This window comes from Pinus tabuliformis, chromosome X (genome assembly GCF_031772625.1).
Source record: "Pinus tabuliformis cultivar Carrire ecotype Pingquan chromosome X, CPIR1, whole genome shotgun sequence".
NCBI lineage: Eukaryota > Viridiplantae > Streptophyta > Pinopsida > Pinales > Pinaceae > Pinus > Pinus tabuliformis.
Genome location: NC_142308.1, coordinates 88,400,527 through 88,415,122, shown reverse-complemented (window position 1 = coordinate 88,415,122; position 14,596 = coordinate 88,400,527). Strand labels below are relative to the sequence as shown.

At 40.8% G+C, this 14,596-nt stretch overlaps 1 pseudogene; it reads right to left on the bottom strand.

Moving 5' to 3' along the window:
* Window positions 1-3,914: 3,914 nt before the first annotated feature.
* Window positions 3,915-10,602, bottom strand: LOC149138523 (peroxidase P7-like; annotated as a pseudogene).
* Window positions 10,603-14,596: the final 3,994 nt, after the last annotated feature.

Here is a 14,596-nt window from a genome sequence, read left to right as displayed (position 1 = left end):
GGACGGTGCAATTTTGGGCAAGGTAGAGTCAAACAACTATTTCAGAATCAAGCTTCCAGTGTCAGAGTGCTACAACTACAGAAGTTGCACCTACACACAAAGTTAGTGAAAGTTGTGGAACGACTGCCAAAACCATTAAACCATTGTAGGCAAATAGAAAACAAGATAGGAGAATGAACAAAAATCAAACTTCATCAAAACAACAGGGATGAATCTACATGTTACATCTTGGACTAGAGTTCTTAGTCTCCCTCATACATGTATAATGCAACCCATGATTTCTTTGGCTGCAATTTGGTCCTGAACTCCTTGATATCAAACTGGACACAGATCACACAGCGTATCATTCCGCAAGTCTCACGAGTTGAACGGTCTTTCTGAACAAGGAATTTTTGGGGCTCCATTTTAGACATTAATAGAATTTATATGCTCTTGATTTTGTAGGTCAAACACGCTATTGTTTCACTACTAGAGAGGTTTGGTGAGCCTGAGTGCACTGTAAGATACTCTGAATTTTGCATTATGAATGTCAAATTAGAATAGTTATTTGGACATTTTATTTTTACATTTGAAGTTTCTATAATCCCTCACAGGAAAACTAAATTTGCAAAGCCTGCATTTATGGTTTATATTCTCTAGTATCTGGCAGAATTGCTTTCTATTTTTCAAATATAGATTAAAAGCTTTCTAACTTGTTTTGTTGTGTGGCCATTAGTAGAAATCCTCCTATCTTGACATCAACTCTTGCAAGTACCCCTTTATTGAAAAATGCCGGTCTTATGAATATAGATTAAAAGGAAGCATGGGCTTGCAACACCCAAACACCAAAAGCCATGCACATTTCTCGGGACCTACTTGTATGCTAAGTCCTACAGTTTTGTTTTTAATGAATCATTTTACGTACTCTTATTTTTTTGTGTAGTTATAATCCTATTCCTTGTCTTCAAAGTTACCCTGATATTGAGCTCATATTAGCCATAGATCTGCTTCTCCATGCTTCATATCATATTGTTGATTTCTCTATCATGTACCTTATGGTCAGAATTTTGTGTATTGCATGCTGAGAGATAGACAATTTTTCCAATTTGCATACAAGGAATTAACTTTTGTCAACTCTATTTCCAAATTTCCACAGGAGGATGATATATCTTCAGACGGTGATAAATGGCATTGGGTGGTTGGGATTATGGTTTCAGTTACTTTTGTGAAGTTGTTCCTCATAATGTATTGTCAAAGTTTTACTAATGAGATTGTGAAGGCATATGCTCAAGATCATTTCTTTGATGTGCTCACCAACACAATTTGTCTAATTGCTGCTATCCTTGCAAGTACTCTGTACTGGTGGATAGATCACGCTGGAGCAATTATGGTAAGCAGTTCTTTGACCTTTTGCTTTAGAGTTCATAGTTTGCAACTTTTCACATGTTATGCTTATCTATTTTGTTGAGTGTGCACCATGGTTTCTTGGCACTGGCTACTAAAGAGTAGTTTGTCTTCCATTATGTCATCCTCTCCTTTTTATAATCAACATCCACTTGTTTAATAAGAAACTTGCTGTTTTTTTTCATTATCATGATATATCTTTGCATTTAGTAGCAGCATAGATGACATTTTTAGCACGTGTTGTCGGTCATCAGTACTCTTCACTGTCATAAACAATGGCTAGTGTGGAACTCCCAAGCCATAGAGGGCCTCGAATAATTGTGGGACTATGATGGAGCCATGAATCTATCTAGATTAAAATTCAGAGGAAAACATATTCCAGGTCTATTAACTTTTAAGTAGGGAAAACTGATTGCAAATGTGCAAGAGAATATATCCACTCCATTTCATTTATTTTACTTTGATAACGACTCAATCACAGATTGTGGATTAACAAATCATGATTCTTTTTGTTTTACATTTGGAAATCAAGACATTTTGTTATAGAATTTTATATGGGTGCATATACACAATAATAGACACATACATGTGTGGAGAATAATATGAAGAAAAAGAAGTCTTAACATGGAATGAAATCCCAACACAGGGATATGCCACTGTAGCAAGATACCCTGCATACATGAACATTTAACTATATACTAATATAAGATTTTGAATTTTTTTGCTAGAGATATAATCTCCTCTCTTTGCACCTTTTGGGGGAATTCCTAGTTTTAGTAAGTTAAAAATATGGTGTGCATGATTATAGTGTTTATAAAGATTATAGATCATGTGTCAGATTTTTTTTTTAAAATCAATGGCTATAAATGTAGTTTTCAGGATTTCCATAACTCTTCACGTAATTCTTTAAAGTGTGTTAGCTCAATGGAAGAATGCTTGCCTTACAAATAGGAGGTTGTTGGTTTGATTCCACTGTGTACTAACATGAATTAATGAACGATTTTTTAGTTTATTTTCAATTAAATGTTTTTTATATCGATTTATTTCAATGGTGAGATATTTCTGGATTCATTGTTTTATATTGTCTCTAGAGAGACAAAAGTGATCTTTAAATGAAAATTTTATTGTCTAATATTAAAGACATATTGTTTTGTCTCTAGAAAGACAAAAACGAAATTGTCTCGAGAGAGACAAAAATGAAATTGTCTCCTAAGAGACAATTTTTTAAGACAATAATCTTTAAGACAATGTTTTTTAAGACAATAATCTTTAAGATAATAATTTTTGAGACACCCAGTTAAAGACAATATTTAAGACAATACACAAGTTTCTTTTGTTTCAACTTAAAACAAGTTACCCAAAAATTGTCTCAAATGTTGTCTTAGAACTCCCCTTTATGTAGTAGTGATCAAATCTCCATTCACGAAGATGCCAAAAGCTTCATTTATTGAGTCAGGGACCACAATTATTTCCACCCCTATCCTTTTCAACTAGATGAGGCATACTAGGAGATTGGCAATCAACTTTCAGAACATATCTTACTCTCACATCTAGAAAGAGAAAAACCAAGCGGCAAACCTTCTCTCAAAGAGCGGTATTCACTCCTAACCAGGGAAGTTTTACTTTACAACTTTCACACATGGTGTGCTCTTGAACTCTGGGTCCTTCACTCTTTAGTATAGTCTTTGTTATTGCTCTCTGAATACATCCAACTGTGCATTTTTGAACTGTATGTGGAGTTTCTGTTATTGCTCTTTGGATACTTCCAACTGTGCATTTCTGTACTATGCAATTTTGAAGCAAACTTACTCTTTGCGGACAGTACTGTAACTAGCACTCTCTCAGTTATAATGGAGTAAAGTAGAATATTATAGATAGGAATACATAGACAAATCAACATAAGATTGTATAAGGAATGCTTTCAGAATGTACTCTCTTTTTTGTTAATAAATCCAAGGACATGTAAAATGTTAACTTTAGCACACAACTTTTTCATGATAACTAACTCAACGTGGAAGATTTTCGAGACCTTTAAACTGATCAAGACGGTCAAAACTGCAAACCAAATAATGTATCGTTCAGAAAAAGCAAATCCATCAATTGCAGGCCTAGAGTCTCCAACCAAAAAGAATAAACTAATTAGCATTTAGACATCATTTAACCAAAAAGAATAATCCAATTAGCATTTACACATCATTTCGATTTTCAAATTCAAATTTGAAGAAATAGAATATGTACATCTTCATGTATTTCCTTGTAAGTACAAATTCAAAAAATAAAATATATACATCTTAAACAACAAAATAAATTTTAATATTAAATTATTATTAAAATTCTTCCAATTAAAAGAAACACCCTATATCTTCTCTCTTGTGTAACACTAATAAAGCACGAATTTGTATAATTTCAACCTATGCCTAATCAAAAACATCTGAAAAAAACCTATGCCTAATCGAATAATTCTATTACAAATTACGAGACAATATCGATGAAACTCATCCTACTAAACAAAGACTTCACCAGTTGGTTGGTTAGTTAGGCTTCCTGCAATTCCTGCGGATCTCTCTGCTTGTGTCCGTAAGAAGTTTGAAGTTTCCCATCTTAACCATGGCAGCAGCAAAGTGCGAGAAGAAGTTGGTCTGGTTGGAGCTGTAGGTGGTCACCTATGAATCAGTGGACCCTGCGTTGAAGAGTTGTTGATCAGAGTGGATAAGTCCTTTCTTGCATTTCAGATTGATGTAGTAGTTGTTGTCAAAGACAGTGGGAGTCACATAATCCAAGGGCGACAGGTTGTTGTCTCTAGACAAAGTGGTTCTTGGACACCTTGAACGCAACAAAGTGGAGTATGTACTGTCTATATCTGTGTCGTTGTAGATACGGCCTCTAAAACTTACGCACCGCGCTTGCCCTATAGTATGACCACCTGTAGAATGAATATATTTTCACATCAACTCAAAACCAACCATCAATATATACACTGATCTATAGTCATTAGTTCTGTAAATGTGTTAGAAAACCTGCACAGATGAATCTAGATAGTAAAGGTTGAACACACAGCTTTGCAGAGCAAAAACACTAAAAGAAAATCGAAACAAGAAAATAATGGTTCATTAGAAAATAGGTTACAATGCTCATGATATAGCGTTACTGGGTGAACATCCCGAGGTAATGCACCATAGTGGTGATCAATGAGAAGACTCAACACCTACAACAAGTTCCGGACATAACTAGCCAGTTGCGGAGTGAAAGAAGGAGCAAATCAGGGAGTAAATCATGCAGAAGAACTAACCAGTTGCGTAGTTAAAGAAGGAGAAAATCAAGGAGTAAATCATGCAAAAGGAATCTTGCATGTAGTCCCATGCTCTAACTAAGAGTCCGCATGTAGGTGTGTAGTAGTTCCAACACCCCCCCTGAACACCACTATGGGGAAAAATAGAAAATGGGCCCTGGCAACTAAGGCCAAAGGTCACCCAAAATACAGTGCAACTTGTACTAAAATTGAGGAAAGAGGGAAAAACTCGTGGGAAAACCCCCCCTCAAAATACAATGTAATCAAAAGAAAAGAGGAAGAAAAGACAGTTGCTAAGCAACTGTGTCCTTCACTCCAAGACGATCGTGCAGAGAGCGAAACTTCTACTCAGTGAATGTCTTGGTGAAGATGTCTACAGTCTGTTCTGCTGAAGGATAGAACTTCAAATCAATTACCTGATCATGTACTAAGTCTCTGATGTAGTGCATATGGATCTCTATGTGCTTCATCCGCTGCCGCTGTACTAGATCCCTGGAAAATTTGAGAGTGCTCTGGTTGTCACACCAGATGACAATGGGCTGGTGGAACTGGACGCCCAACTCAGTGAGGAAGTGCTGTAGCCACAGAGCTTAAATGGTGATGTTGACTACTCCTCTGTACTCGGCCTCAGCTGAAGAGAGAGCAATAGCAGCCTACTTCTTGCTCGACCAACAGATAGGGCCAGATCCTAGACTAAGTGAATATCCGGAGTTGGACTTGCAATCAATGTTGTCTCCCACCCAATCAGAATCTGTGAAGCCAAGGAGATTCAATGCAATGCCTGCTACATAGTGAATCCCGAAGGTGATGGTGCCCTGCACATATCGGAGGATGCACTTGGCAGCATTCCAGTGTAGCTCATGCGGCCCCTGCATGTATTTGGAAACTGCCCCTACTACATATGAAAGATCTGGTCTGGAGTGGGTGAGGCACAATAAGCTCCCCACTAACTGTCGGTAGAGAGTGTTGTCAACTAATGGAGTGTCGCCTCCATCCTCAAGGTGGACCCCAGACAGAAAAGAAGTCGGTGCTGGCTTACAGTCAGTCATGCGAAATCTCTCGAGGAGATCCCATGCATACTTAGCCTAAGAGAGTTTGATGCCTGTGGCATCCTAGCTGATCTCAAGACCAAGAAAGAAGTGTAATGGACCCATGTCCATCATCAAGAACCTATCATGCAAGGTCCTCTTGACTGTAGCAATGGCTGAAGCCGAGCTACCAGTGATTAGGGGATCATCCACATACAAAACTAAGGTAAGAAGAGAATCATGTGTCCTGAGCATGTAAACATTCGGATCAGACTTACATCTTTCAAAGTTTTGTGATAAGAGAAAAGAATCCATCTTCGCATACGAAGCTCTCGGGGCCTGCTTAAGGCCGTAGAGAGATTTCTTCAGTCTGCAGACCAAAGATGAATCCTGAATGAAACCATGTGGCTGCTCCATGTAGATCTCCTCATATAGGTCTCTGTGAAGAAAGGCATTCTCCACATCCATCTGATGTACTTCCCACCCCTGGGCAGCCGCAATGGCAAGTGTAACGCGTATGGAATTCATATTTGCTACTGGAGCAAAGGTCTCGTCATAATCAATGCCATGCACTTGTTGGAAGCCTTTGGCTACTAGCCTTGCTTTCCGTCTGGTGATTTGTCCATCTGCAGTACTCTTGGTCCTGTAGACCCATTTGGATCGGACAAGTTTCCTTCCTGAAGGAAGGGGGACCAGATCCCAAGTCTAGTTCTCGAGGAAGGAGTTATACTCCTCCTCCATGACGGACTCCCAAGATGGATGCCTAGCAGCCTCAGCATAAGACAGTGGATCAGAAGACTGAACCAAATGACAATTCCAAGATGGCGATGGTTCAGTGGCAGTGAGGACAAGAGGAGGCTCGATAAACTCTGAGCTAGTCCTCTGCAGATCAGAATTATCCCCCACAAGACCATTTTTAGTAGCTTGGTGGTCTTGTGCATATATCTCACATAAGCTCCTTGTTCTCTGATTTATGACAGGGGAATATGATTCACTGCTGGAAGCCCGATATGGACTTGGATGTGCATCATCATTTGCATTCACTAGATTTGTATATGAAGACTCTGTCTCTGCATCTTCATGCTCTACCTCGGCATCTGCATGCTCTATATCTGCATCTGCATCTGAGTGTACTAAGTCATCATCTCGGACATGAGGTAGATAAAAGTTGTCTGCATGTGGCAATTGAGGTGCATGCGAGAGACTTTCCTCAAATTTGACACTTCGCTCAATGATGAGCTTGTCCGTAGAGGGAATCAGGAGTCAGTATCCCTTCACTCCATCAGGGTATCCAAAAAAGATGCACTCAATGCTTTGTGGATCAAGAGCTTTCCTCTTTTCAAAGGGGATCCTGGCCCATGCTCGGGAGTCGAAAACACAGAAGTGAGTGACCTCTGGTTTAGTGTCGCTCCAAGCCTCAAAGGGGGTCTGATCCTTGACAAACCTAGGAGGAGATCTGTTCTGGATGTAGTTAGCACAATTAAGTGCTTTGGCCCATAGCTTATGAGGGAGTGACTTAGCATGCAACATGCAGGAAGCCATCTCTTTGAGAGATCAGTTCTTTCTCTCAGCAACTCCGTTCTGCTGTGGAGTGTATGGAACTGTGTATTGCAATTGTATGCCGAACTGAAGGAAAAGGTTTTGAAGTGTTGTGTTAACATATTCCCCCCGATTGTCTATATGGAGGGCTTTGATCTTTCTCTCTGACTTTGTCTCAACTAGTGCTTTGAAATCTTCAAAGTGGGCAAAAACTTCAGATTTGTTCCTGAGAAGATACACCCAAGTATACCGTGAGAAATCATCAATAAATGTATGCACATACCTTGCTTTGTTGATGGAAGGATGAGGAAAAGGCCCCATGATATCACTATGGATAAAATCTAGAGGAGAGGATGCTCTGTGAGTCTTGCCAGTGTCAAACTTTTCTCTGGGATGTTTGCCAAGGACACACCCTTCACAAACTCCTTTAGAGAAACTGATATTTGGCAAGCCTTCCACCATCTCATGCTTGCTTAGCTACTGCATATACCTGAAATTTAAGTGACCAAAACTCTCATGCCAAAGCCTACTACTATCATCATCATGTGTAAGAAATAAGGAGGATTCAGATTCAATAAATTCTGAAAATGTATACAGTTTGGCTCCATTGTTTACCTCAACTGTTGCAATTTTGGAGATGCTATGTAAGTCATATATGTTCACTACATCTAGAGTGAATTCCACTCTCTTTTCAACGCCAGAATGAGTGATCTGATAAACTAAAAGCAAGTTTACCGAAAGTTTTGGAACATGAAGCACATCTTCAAAGCTTCCATGTAGAAGCTCCACTCTACCTTTTCCGGTGACCTCAATAGCTAAGTCATCTCCCATGAGGATGGGAGGTCCTTTGCATGCATCCAAAGAGGAATAGACTTTCTTTGCAGCAGCCATATGATGTGATGAGCTAGAATCTATAATCCATGCATCAGGGGAAGAATTAATTGCAACTAAAGCATGAAAATTGTTACCTTTCCCGTGTGGCGGATCCTTAGTTTTCTTCTTGGCGCCCTGAGGGATGTGGTCCACAAGGTTGTGCTTCTGAAGGATTTCTGCCATTTGGTCAATTTGTTTCTTCATCCAAGAGGATTCTGGATGGAATAATCTTTGACAGTAGGTGCATCTGTTTCCTTTCTTCCCCTTCTCACTTCTCGAGCTAGAGGAGTCATTGAAGGGCTTGGTGTACCCTTCCTTCTTTGGATGGGAATGCGCTTTTCCCTTGTCTTTTTGCTGCTGATTTTTATGATTTGAATCAGATCTGTGATTTTTAATGTGGCTGCCATCATGCACAGCAAGTGCATGCACTTTTGGAGGTTTGATTTTCCCCATGCCAATGAGTTTATCTTGCTCAAAAATAAGGGACTCCATAAATTATTTGAGAGAAGGCATAGTGTAGGATTTTCCTGTTGTGAGCCTTACTAAATGAAATGTAGACACAAAGACGGAGTATTCCGGTCTGATCTTTGACATAATAGAGAGAACTTGGCGACTCTTCTCCTTGGATTTGTCAATTCCACAACCCTTGAGTTGCAGCAATAGATCATTATATTTGGTGAAGAAGTCTTGAATTCTGTCATAGTTCCGTGGATCCAATGATAGCAGCTCCACTTCGAGCAGATGTCCTTTCATCTCAACCTGTTTCCCGTAGAGATCTTCAACCTTTTTCCAAATCTCATTGGGAGTATTATAGGTAGATAGATGAAACTGCAACTCTGCAAAGATGCACATGCATATGGATCCATGGGCCTCATCCATACGGTTGAGGTACTTGGATTTCTCTATGGTTGAAGTGGGTTCCACTTCTGTAGCCATGGTAATCCTGTACAACCCTTTATGATGAAGGTATCGAGCCATTTGGTCCTTCCATTCGTGATAGTTGTACGGTGTTAGGATCGATGCTTTGGGAAACTCCATTTTTCTGTCGATCTTCGATCTCCAAGCTATAATACTTGTAAAATAAAGTACTGGTGCGCCTTTTATCTAGCAAAATGTGGGCTCTGATACCATGTAAATGTGTTAGAAAACCTTCACAGATGAATCTAGCTAGTAAATGTTGAACACACAGCTTTGCAGAGCAAAAACACTAAAAGAAAATCGAAAGAAGAAAAGAATGGTTCATTAGAAAATAGGTTACAATGCTCATGATATAGCATTACTGGGTGAAGATCCCAAGGTAATGCACCATAGTGGTGATCAATGAGAAGACTCAACACCTACAACAAGTTCCAGAGATAGCTAGCCAGTTGTGGAGTGAAAATAGGAGCAAATCAGGGAGTAAATCATGCAGAAGAACTAACCAGTTGTGGAGTTAAAGAAGGAGCAAATCAAGAAGTAAATCGTGCAAAAGGAATCTTGCATGTAGTCCCATGCTCTAACTAAGAGTCTGCATGTAAGTGTGTAGTAGTTCCAACAAATTCTTCATGTTTTTTAATGATTAATTGTATCTTTGTCTTTTGAAGAGATATATCTTCATCTAAATATCATAAATGAAAAATAAAATACCTACTCCTTATCATAAATGAAAAATATAAACAATATTATGATTATGAGATAGTGTGACCATTTCCTTTTTGGAGAGGCCTTGTTCTTGGAATAATGAAATTAGGTTGGTTAGATTGGAAGTGGGAGGCGGAATGTTAGTGTTTACACTGCTAAAGTTCACTGTTGTCGAGTCTCGCTGACCCAACCTCACAGCCCACCAAGGTCCACCCAGCTGTGAGGTAAATTTTTAACAGACATACTAAATATTAAATGAAGTGACCAGATTATTGTAGATTTTAGAGATGATTCATACAGAAATAATAACATGGTGGAGCAAGGTTAATCAGGGTTACTTCAACAACAGAATCACGAGCAGTAATGGCTATAATATCTGTGCATGACACGAAACCGCTGCACGCATTTTCAAGTTGGTTCTTTATGGGATCGATCACCTCGAAGCCCCTTGCTGAATTGTTATTGGGAATGGCGTACTTCTTGCTAGTGAAGGTCGTAGAATTGTCCAACAGGACAGACCCATCGCAGCCCTGGAACAAGAAATGAAAGAGTATTCATGAGCTACCTCTAAATCAAAATATCACCGTGAATGACCGTTGTCAAGCTAGTTCAATCAATAATAATAATATGAATTGTTGCACTTACACTAACGAAGCAGTCGTGGAATTGAAGGCGGAGAAGCGACGCCCCCATGTGTTTCTCTTTGGCAATCGCCTGCTTCACCATGGCTAGCACGATTGACAGCGCCATCGGATAAGACTTGGCATAAAAGGTGGGTCTTAGTTTCAGGCTAGCGGTGGCATCAGTGATCAAAGACATAATAAACACCATTAAAGCAGTACGCGCGAAACTCTTCATCAAAGCAGCCATTTTTGCTTATGGAATAAGCTCTCCAATGGCAACCTATTTGCGAATTCATAGCCTTGCAGGGATGTTATGGGAGATATGTGAATGCCAATTTATAAGGGCAGATGTTGGAATTTGAGGGGAAAATTCATGAGCAGGGGAAAATAAGAACTCAGTCTAATATAAAAGGACTTACGGTTACTTGACTTTATTTTGTGTACCGCATTGGTAGAGAGGCAACCAATATTTAGGGTGTTATTAGTCTATTAATGTGTATTGTTATTGTTGGATAATTTATTCGTTTAAATTCAAGGATGGGCATATACAACCACACATATATGCATTCAATATTGATCATAAATGCTTATTGTTGGATAATATACTTACTTATATTTAATGATGTACATATACAACCACAATCATTAATCAATCATAGTTGCCTTGGCAGAGAGATACATGTAGCTCGGAAAGAAGCATAGGACAATGGCACTGTGTGAAGCTTCTTTAGGATGGTAGTTGTAATGCCCATGAGTCATAGGTGTGTTCGGGCGAGTGCGGCGCACCCACCATGTGCGTTTAACCAAGTTTTGGTGAAAGTTGGCGACAAGCGCACGACGGGCGGGCGTCGAGCCGAGTGAACGGAATAGCGAGTTGGGCGCGTGCCCGAACGAGGTGACGAGCTAGCTGGGCGAGTGGGTGAGCGACATGTGAAAATTCATTTGGTGAAATGGCTAAGTGTTGAAAACAACGGACTTATATGGGTGGGCGGTCCCATGTGTGGGCGCCCCACACCAAGCTGACGGGTTAAATTACAGTGAAACACCAAAAGTCGGTTCAGATTGGCCATGGGCCAAAGCCCCCATTTTGGCAAGCCATCGTATAAACCAAGCAAGGTATTGGTGGCAAAGGGCATGAACGAATCATCTCACAAGTCTACAAAAAGGAGCTCTATGTTACGGGTCGAGTTGCCTTAGTGGCGGGCTGAGATGAGCCCGCATGACGAGTGGCGGGATTGAACGCAGAACGCAGCAAAGTCTGGTGGCGGAGTTAAACGGAGCGTGAGCAGACTTGGCGGATGAGCCGTACGTCACACCACCGGGTGAATAGCCAACTGCGACAAGCTTAATGGCGATAACTCGGGTGTGGGAACCCGCGGGCAGGGCGACCCGATGTATGGGCGCCCGTCGGTCGACACGACGAGCTGCGGGCATTGGCGAGTTGTGCAGATAGAGAAACAAAGTGCAGTGGGGCGGCATGAGCTACGGGTAAGTGTGCCCACGATGAATAATGACGATAGACATGACACAATGTTCAGTGAAACGCGAGTTGGGTCTCGGGCAAGGCTAAACGGTGCAGCAACCGGGTTGGTGGATCAGCCAAGCTGCACGATAGTGATTTTTGTAAAGTGTAAAAACATCAGTCGAGTTCTTCTCCTGGTCATTTGTAAAGAAACATAATTTTATTATAATTCTTACTTTTATACCATGGGACTGTGTCTCTTGTTGGTTGGATGTTTTATTAATGTATTTCACACATTAATGTTTTAACATGATAAATAAGATAAATGTTAGGCGTAGTTTGAGAGACAGTTTAAAAATGGAAAAAGTAAAGTGTTTCGCCGATGCCGCACGTTGGACAATTCACGAAAAAAGATTTGGGGGCATGACAGATGGTATCGGAGAAAATTGTAGAGACCAGGTAGGTATGCAATCTGAAGTTTTGAACAGGAAATCTTGGATTCATAGTTTGGGTTTCTTGGACTTGGTGGTTCATGGCAAGACCATCCAAGCATTGGTGGACACGGGGGCCACACATAACTTCATGACGACACGGCTAGCAAGAGAAGTTGGGCTGCAGATTTTTCCATCAGATGTGGAGGTCAAGGCAGTGAACTCAAGGGCTAGAGTGGCAGGTTTGACACACGAAGTGCCAGTGCAAATCAAATACTAGCAGGGTCGGTTGGACTTCATGGTGATGGAGATAAATGATTTTGACATGATATTGGGGTAGGATTTCTTGAAAGGCAATAGAGCAGTTATTATTCCCTTCTCTGATGAGGTTATGCTGATTGGAGGATCACAGACTTGGACTTTGCCTACTCATAAGCAAAGGAAGAAAGTCAAGGTGCAACATGTTTCTACACTAAGTTTGGAGAAGGCTATGTGGGATTCAAATGTAGAGACATATCCGACAGTTATCAGAGAGGTCGATGGCAATGATCGAGTGGGGACGCCTGTTCCAGCTGAGATTTCTGAGGTGTTGGCCAAGTGTGCAGATTTGATGCCCGATGAGCTGCCAAAGAAGCTTCCAAAAAGGCGTGCGGTGGACCATAGCATTGAGATAGAGTGAGGGAAACAACCTCCGGCTAAAGCTCCGTATCGGTTGTTAGGGCTTGAGTTGGAGGAGTTGAAACAACAATTAAAGGAGTTAACTGATGCAGGTTTCATAAGGCCTTCAAGGTTCCCCTATGGAGCTCCAGTATTGTTCCAACAGAAGAAAGATACGAATGAGCTACAGATGTGCTGTGATTATCGTGCTCTCAACAAGCAAATGATAAAGAACAGGTATCCTTTGCCATTAGCTGCAAATTGCTTCGATAAGCTTGCGAAAGCCCGAGTGTTTTCCAAGCTTGATTGGAGACATGGGTACTATCAGGTGCGGATAGCAGAAGGAGATGAGAGAAAGACTGCTCATGTGATAAGGTATGGAAGCTTTGAATTCCTTGGCATGCCATTCGGGTTGTGCAATGCTCCTGCTACATTTTTCACTTTGATGAATGATGTACTACGTCTATACTTGGATTCATTCGTAATGGTGTACTTGGACGACATCGTGGGGTATAGTGATAGCATGGAGGATCATAAGAAACACTTGGCTTTGGTGTTTGAGGCGCTGAAGAAGAGTTAACTATAATTGAAGAAGTTGAAGTGTGTGTTTGCCCAAACCCAGATTTCGTTCCTTAGACACATTGTGGGTCAAGCGTACATACGGATGGAGCCAAATAGGGTGAAGGCAATAGAGGATTGGGTTGAACCGAAGAATGTCCATGATATGCGAGTATTTTTGAGCATGACCAACTACCAACAGAAGTTTGTAGATGGGTATTCCAAAGTGACATCGTCACTGACACACCTTCTGAAGAAGGACAAGCGATGGAGTTGGACAGAGAAATTTCAGATGACATTTGATGATTTGAAGAAGAGGATGGTTTTAGCACCGATACTGAAGTTAACGGACTTCGAGCGACCGTTTGAGATACACACAGATGCTTCAGATTTTGTGATAGGACGACTTCTTATGCAGGATGGGCATCTAGTGGCGTATGAGAGTCGGAAGTTGTAGGATAGACAACGGAGGTATCCGGTTCATGAGAAGGAGATGACTATGATCATCCACTGTTTGCAGGTATGGAGGCATTACTTGATTGGGAAGCCTTTTGTTGTCAAAAATGACAACGTTGCTGCGAGTTATTTTTCATCACAACCAAAGCTGTCAGCGAAGCAAGCTCGTTGGCAGGACTTCTTGGCAGAGTTCGACTTGACTATTGAGTATAGGGCGGGTAGACCCAATGCAGTTGTAGATGCCCTTAGTAGGAAGGGCCAACTAGTAGCATTGGAGGGGGAGGAAGACCGGGCAGCACAAAGTAGGAATCGATTATAGATGATAAAAGAGATGCAAAATAAGCTCAAGGAGAGCATTGAGACTGATACTCAGGCACAAAATATAGTGAACTAGATGAAGGAGGGGAAGACATGGAAGTTTTTTCTCCAAGATGGACTATTACTTTTTGGGAACCAACTCTATGTTCCAAAGTCATCTGGACTTAGGAGGCACCTTTTAAAGGAATGCCACGATTCTCCATGGGTTGGCCACCCAAGGCAACATTGTTCTTTGGCATTATTGGAGAGAGGATTCTTTTGGGAGAAGATGAGGGAGGATGTAGAGGAGTATGTACATACATGCATCATTTTTCAGCAGGACAAATCAGACACCCAGAGGTAGGGAGGGTTGTTGCAAC